This window comes from Cornus florida, unplaced genomic scaffold (genome assembly GCF_030987335.1).
Source record: "Cornus florida cultivar Cherokee Brave unplaced genomic scaffold, ASM3098733v1 CherokeeBrave_3.0.0_Hap2_Chr11, whole genome shotgun sequence".
Taxonomy (NCBI): Eukaryota; Viridiplantae; Streptophyta; class Magnoliopsida; order Cornales; family Cornaceae; genus Cornus; species Cornus florida.
Window position 1 is genome coordinate 116,402,350 of NW_026775581.1, and position 7,382 is coordinate 116,409,731.

A 7,382-nucleotide genomic window follows, 5' to 3' on the forward strand; every position below is an offset into this window, starting at 1 on the left:
CAAGAATCCCCTTTATTGCTTTTGACAAATGAAATTTTCCTAGGAATTTTAAAAATTTCCTTCAAGTGGCGAAAACAATGTGCATGGATCTCATCAGAATATACTTGCCTAACAGTTGAAATAATACTTTGACTTCTATCAGATATGATAATTATTTCTCTGTCCTCATTCAATGCTGCTTTCAGATTTTCAAGAAACCAAAGCCAATTCTCTAATGATTCTGATTTTACAATCCCAAATGCCACCGCGTACATCCCATCATTAGCATCCAAAGCCGTTTCTCCAAACATATAACCATGAAAGGGCCCCTTTAAAAAAGTTCCATCAATGAACAATAATGGACGACATCCGGTACGAAATCCATGAAGAGGAGCATGATATGCAATAAAAAGCTGATGAAATCTTTGCTCATCATCGCTCGTGTATACTGCAACAGTTCCTGGATTTGAACTCTCCAAACACTCACACATCCAAGGAAGAAGCTTATAAGAGTCCTTCATTACCCCCCATCAACTGCCTCTTTTGCCTTCTCTTTACCCCGCCAAGCTTTCTTATAGCTAATGTTCAAAGAATAATCAGTTGAAAAATCTGAAACAATTTGCATCGGTAGGTAAACAGGGTTTTTTTTTAATCTTTTCCTTCATTATACTCCCAATAAATCTTGCCGGAACTAAAGTTTTCATCTCTATTTGATCTTGAGCTGAGTGCATATGCTCTTTTACAAATTTCTTTACCATATAAATCCCAGAATAACCAACTTGGCCAATACTTACTTTCCAAGGACAAGCAACCACAACACACTTGGCCCTTATAGATGAAGTATCATTCTTAACATACTTGAACATAAATCGGTTGGCTAGTGCAAACTTATGTAGTATACCTCAAACATTAACAACACCATCAAAAATTTGTCCTTCCTCTTTTATCAATGACTTCCATAAATCTAAAACAAGTGGTGTTATTGGATCAATACTTGAGAACATAACTGTGACATTGGTAGTTGGTGCTTGGCTTGTGGAATTCCTAGCAATAAATAAAAATTAGTACATGCATGCATTATCCATATTGTAATAAACTCTCTAAAAGAAACAAACATATTTATTTGAACTTACCTTATATTTTGATGTCTAACTGTTGTTGGATTACATTCTCCAAATGCACAGATATCTGCAATTCCTTCATTAAATCTAAGTAAATTTTTCAATGCATCTTGCCCATTTAAAGGCAATAATCGTGCCTTATCGGCCTGAACACTGTACTTTAACGTTAAAGTACTGTCTAAAATTTCAAGTATCTCATGAACCTTTCTAACAAATTGATGATACACAACATGTTTATCAATGGGAAAACCATTAATCAAACCACCTTCATTTCTCACGGACTTGTCAACACATGTTATAATCTTTCCTCCAATATGACAATAGCAAAATATGTTTTTCTTAAAGTAAGAATCCATTTTTTAGCCCCTGTTCAATTAACCATCAAATTATAAATATATATATCTATGAAAAAATGATCACCACACAATCCTAATTAACAACAAATCAAAAAATAAATTGCACGAGTTAATAGCATCTCACATGAATTTATAGAAGCATTAAGTGACTAGAGAAAATAAAAGAAGAGAGAATGGGGATCCCAAAGATGGCGTAACAACATATCAGTAAACAAATTCTTATTATAAGACCAATCGCCCCACTGAAGGTGGAAAGGTAAAAACCATTCCCTTTCAGGATGGGAACAAAATTGGAAAACCTTAATTAAAACTCTGCACATAGTCTAAATCTGGGCCAATCATCAAATCACCAATCTAAATCTGAAAGATAAAGTTTCAAATAAAAGAATAGAAAGAAGTGCTACCTTACCTGAAATTACCAGAAAAAATGGTAGATGACGATGAATAAGCAAAAAGGTTTTCGCCTTGCTTCGTTTTCTTGATTTGGTGTGGTTCTCTTCGTTTGTTTGAAGGAGCTCTATCCAGCTGTATCGAATGTTTATTAACCCGCATGAAAAAGAAGATAAAGATTCCAAACCCTAATTGTTGAAAAGGACAAAAAAAAAAAAAAAAAGGGTAATATTGGAAATAAATTTTTTTGAACTGATTTGGAAATAAGTAGCAAAAGTTAGGACTTGTTTGTCCTCAAAAATTATTTTAGGGCTTAATTGTCTTTGGGCTTAAAAAGTAGGACTAGGGTGGAATTTTCCCGAATTTCATTGCAGTCGACGCATTACAGTCGGGCATAATCGAAAAACTTGTAAACAACCAATTATTGGGTAAGTTTCATGCAATTCGTGATGGAGTATGTTTTTATTTATATATATTAATTCCATCTCGTCTTTGTTTCTCTTCTAACTTTATTTTTTTCTTCACTTCGCAAGTGATGTGATTCCTTAGTGACTGCAATTTTGAAAGAAACTGACTTGATTTTTGACTTAGAAGGTTGAAGTTTTGGTGAAAAATCCTGCATCACATCTAGAAGCATACTTTTTGGCATGATGAATTGTTGGCTGGATTTTTTTGTATTAGGTTTTTTTCCTTTGATATTGTAGTTGATGTAATGTATCAGATAATTATTGAGATTGAAGACTGGATTATTCCATTTTTATGTATCAGGATTTCTTTGATATTGTAGTTGATGTAGTGTATCAGACAATTATTGAGGTTGAAGACTGGATTATTCCATTTTTATGGATAATATTAGCTAATTTAATGTGTTCAAATCCTTGATGATTACATATTTGCTTTTGTTGAGTATATACAAAAATAATAACTCAGCTTGTGGACATGCCCAAAAGAAGAGAAAAGCGGACAAGCAATTGTCTCAACTGTTCGGGTGCATCTCTTGTATGTTACACGAACTGTAAAGGATAGGAATGTGCGGTGGTGTGAGAACTAAAGAAAGATTTTTGTTCACCATGTTCTTATAGAAGTATATATGGATGATCATATTATTAAGTCCTTGTTTTTGTATTTTCTATGTATTAATTTGTTTGGTGATTTCACTGTGTTAATTTTCTACCCACGTGAAAAGAATATGAAGATTCCCCGGCCTAATTATTGAAAAGGACAAAAAAGGGTAATGTTGGAAAATAAAATAAATTTGAACTTATTTGGAAATAAATTGTAAAAGTAGGACTTATTTGTCCACAAAAATATTTTTAGGACTTGATTGTCTTTGCGCTTAAAAAGTAAGACTAGGGTGAAATTTGCCTTTTAATTTTCGAAAAAAAAAAAAGGGTGAAGGACATGATGTGGGCCTTTTGCGGTCCTGAGAAAGCCCAATGGGCTATAGTATGCAACTATGTAAAGAAGAGATGCTCCGTATGATGATAAATTAAAAAAAAAAATGCACTTATAATGTGGGCTTTTTGTTTAATTGAGTTACCAGCAAGACGTGATACTTTCTAATTGTAGAAAGTAAGTCAAAACTCCAAAGGATCAAATTGCTGTACAAGGTGGACTATTGTTTATTGAGAAAGTTAAAAGATATAAAAAAATGAGAGTACCCATTTCTTAATACAAGAATCGTCATTTCAAACAAAGTCAAAGAAATGGTCTTTGATTTTAGCTTTTAACTCATTGTCTAATTTGCCTGTCTTTCTCGTGATTATCATCATGTTTGGGCCGGCGTACGAATGCCTCCTAAAACATCCCAAGGCGGAACTATCAATTTTTTAAAATCCCCCACTATATATTCTTATCCCACCTATATTTTGTGTTTTAAGAAAAAGTAGAGTAGTATAATTTATTATTTTTTTTTTTTTTTTTTTATCGTTGTTGCAGTGATGGCTGCCATTAGGCTGCTCTGCTTTCTGGTCTGCTGTGCAGGAATTCATGTGATCTCCTCCTTTACGGACTCTCACGATGGTGAACTACATGCAGTTAACATATATATATAGTATATGTTTAAATTATTTTTTATTGATTAAGAGTTTGATTTCATTTCTTTTATTGTTTCATGTACTCTTTTACATTCACTAATTTCCCTTGTCATATGATCACCTCACTTACGAGTTACGAATTATACATGTTGATATTTCATGTATCATAAAACATTTCTGCTACATACATATATGGCTGCAGCTAATGCAATCTCTTGATATACACCCTCTTCTGGCTACTTAAATTTCTTCATATACAACATATTTGATAATCTTAAAAGTGGTGATGGTGCAGTTGTGGTACTCCGATCTTTGAAGGATCAATGGCGCAACACACCACCAAGCTGGGATAAGTCAGACGACCCTTGTGGAGAAGCATGGGAAGGAATCACCTGCAACGCCTCAAGGGTGACTGCTCTGTGAGTATTTTTGTTTATTAGTATTTCTCTTGGTCATGCATGGTTAAGTAGTCTTTTTCTCCCCATCCGGACCTGACTGTTGCAAAAGCCTACTAATCAATATCTGGATTGATGTTTTCAGGGGACTATCAACTATGGGACTCATAGGTCAGCTAAGCGGTGGTGACATTGGGGGCCTCACTGAATTGAAATCCTTGTGAGTCTTCTGTTGCAGCATATATATATATACTACCAACAGTACCATTTGCACCAGCATTGATATAGATGATATATATATATTTGTCGAACATCCCAAAACATATAGATGATGCTCTCATTCCCACTCTCATTTCAATTAAGCTTATGTTTTGAAACTACTTTATTGCAGGGACCTTTCATTTAATAAAGGCCTTACAGGTTCCCTCTCTCCGCGGATAGGAGATCTGAAAAATCTGAACATATTGTGAGATCTAATAAACAGACTTCTTCTTTTTGCCGTCCAGTTTTGGACTGGAATTTTTTTTGGCCAACATATAAACATTTATACGAGTGATTATTATCTTGTGTCACAGAATCCTAGCTGGCTGTGGTTTCAGTGGTAATATCCCAAGTGAATTAGGCAATCTTGCAGAGCTAAACTTCTTGTAAGAGTTGCTATAACAATTATCTCCCTTTCGTAATGGAAATCATAGCTTAATATTCTTTACTGAAATTTTTCATTATTACTTGCCTTGGCACTTGGCAGGGCTCTAAACTCGAACAACTTCACTGGTGAAATACCACCTTCTCTGGGAAACCTCTCCAAACTCTACTGGCTAGATGTGGCAGACAATCAGTTGTCAGGAACTCTCCCTGTTTCAACATCCTCCAACCCCGGGTTGGACCTCCTTAAGAATACAAAACACTTGTGAGTGCCGTTTTAATTTTCCGACTTGCATTCCTTGCCTCACTGTTTATTGCACAAGCAATGGCCTGATACCTAAAAAAACCTGCAGCCATTTCAACAAAAACCATCTTTCAGGAATAATTCCACCCAGACTTTTCAGCTCCGATATGGTTCTAATACACTTGTAAGTTGATATTCACCTGCTAGTTTGTTGTCTGATTGATCATCCTCATTCTGAGTGCTTGTGGTTCTGCAATGACAGAGTGCTAGATGAAAATCAATTAGTAGGGAGTATTCCATCTACATTAGGACTTGTCAATACACTCGAGGTTCTGTGAGTATACTTCATCCTTTCAGATAGTTCTTCATTTTCTTTGAAACAATTATCTTTTTCTCTGATCTTGTTCTACATGCACGCACTTTCAATCTCCAACAGCCGGCTTGATAGAAATTACTTGAATGGGGAGGTACCACCAAACTTCAACAACCTCACTAATCTCAATGAATTGTGGGTATTTCTGTTTCTGATTAATCTATCATCAGTATTAATTTTTTAAAGTTATGAGTGATTGATAAAATGTCTCCCTTCATGCTCTTCTGTTCTCTTGTAGGAATTTAGCAAACAATCTTTTGTCTGGACCATTACCCAACTTAGATGGGATGAATTCACTCGAATATGTGTAAGAATACTGCATACAAGTTTTATGCAATCCAGTTTCATCTACTCAAAAGTTGTATCTTTGAACATGATGCCTTTCCTATCTTCTCTTCACAGGGATTTAAGCAACAACTCCTTTGTTCAATCAGAAGTTCCAGCTTGGTTCCCAACCTTAGAATCACTCACCACTCTGTGAGTTCTTAGTACTTTACATTGCAAAATGTGAATATATTATATATATATATATATATATCCTTAAGCAAGTAAACTATCTGATGTGGAAGTCTTGCTGTGGTGCTCAGGGTTATAGAATATGGGCCACTTCAGGGGTTTCTGCCACAAGAACTTTTCAGTTTCCCACATATTCAACAAATGTGAGTTTACAATCAACTTAGAAGACCTTGAAAAGTTAATAATATATCTAGAAAAGAAACTAGGTAAATTTTTTGATTCAATTATTGTAATTTTTGACAGTAAACTGAGGAACAATGCAATCAATGGCACACTGAACATGGGTAGCAACGTTAGCCAGCAACTGCAACTTGTTGATCTGCAGAAAAACCAGATATCTGCAGTGACACTGCCTTCTGGATTCAATCATACATTAATGTGAGTGCTCATTGCTTCTAAATGTCTATTTCAATTATAATTAATGTACATTTTTCCCTGATCATCATTGGTATTTGTGGATTTCTGTACTACAGACTTGTCAATAACCCAGTGTGCACTGGTTCTATCGCGAATACAACTTACTGCCAGATTCAGGAGTAAACCACAAAGACTAATTCTACCAGCCTAGCGAATTTCCGGGGCAAATCATGTTCATTGGATGAGGAGCTCAACTCAGAGTTCAAAAGTTTAATTAATTTGATGAGTGTTAACGGTACCACTGGTTGTTGAAATGAGGATAATATGTTCTTCATCTTTCATATAGATTCAAACAATTCATATTAGAGACTCTAAAGTTAACAAATTATTCTTTTTGTTGTTGATTAACCATCAAAATGACTGTCTCGTTGATGAACAAATTATTTTTTTTTGTTGTTGATTAATACATTATATTTTTGGGAGTTTATAGTTGTTTCTTATATATGAACTAATTTAGAGGAAGGAACAAATCAAATCTGTGCTAAGATATTAAGTACTGTTTAGATAATTTTGTTACAAGTTACATGTTTGACCATGATTGAGACCACGCCCACTTGTTGGGTCTATTATATCTCCCAGTGGCCCCAGAATCAATCAGGAGGGATCAACCATCGCCCCCATAATTATTAATGTTTTTTTTTTTCTTTTTTCTTTTTTCTTTTTTTTTTTAATGCTTTATTTGATTGGGTTTTACCATAGCTGGAGTTCTGAACTACTTGTTTGGTTGGAAAAAAAAAAAATTTGGAAGAGAGATGAGGAGGGATTGGAAGAGAAATTCCTTTTATTTTTATTTGATTGAATAGGAAAGGAATAGAGTTTTTCTATATATATATATATTTTTACCTTCATTATTATAAGTGTGAGAGATTTATTAAGATTTAACAAATAATTTTATAAGTAATTATAAATT

At 34.3% G+C, this 7,382-nt stretch overlaps 1 pseudogene; it reads left to right on the forward strand.

Moving 5' to 3' along the window:
* The first annotated feature begins 3,786 nt into the window (after positions 1–3,786).
* On the forward strand, positions 3,787–6,724 carry LOC132281932 (leucine-rich repeat receptor protein kinase HPCA1-like; annotated as a pseudogene).
* The last annotated feature ends 658 nt before the right edge of the window (positions 6,725–7,382 follow it).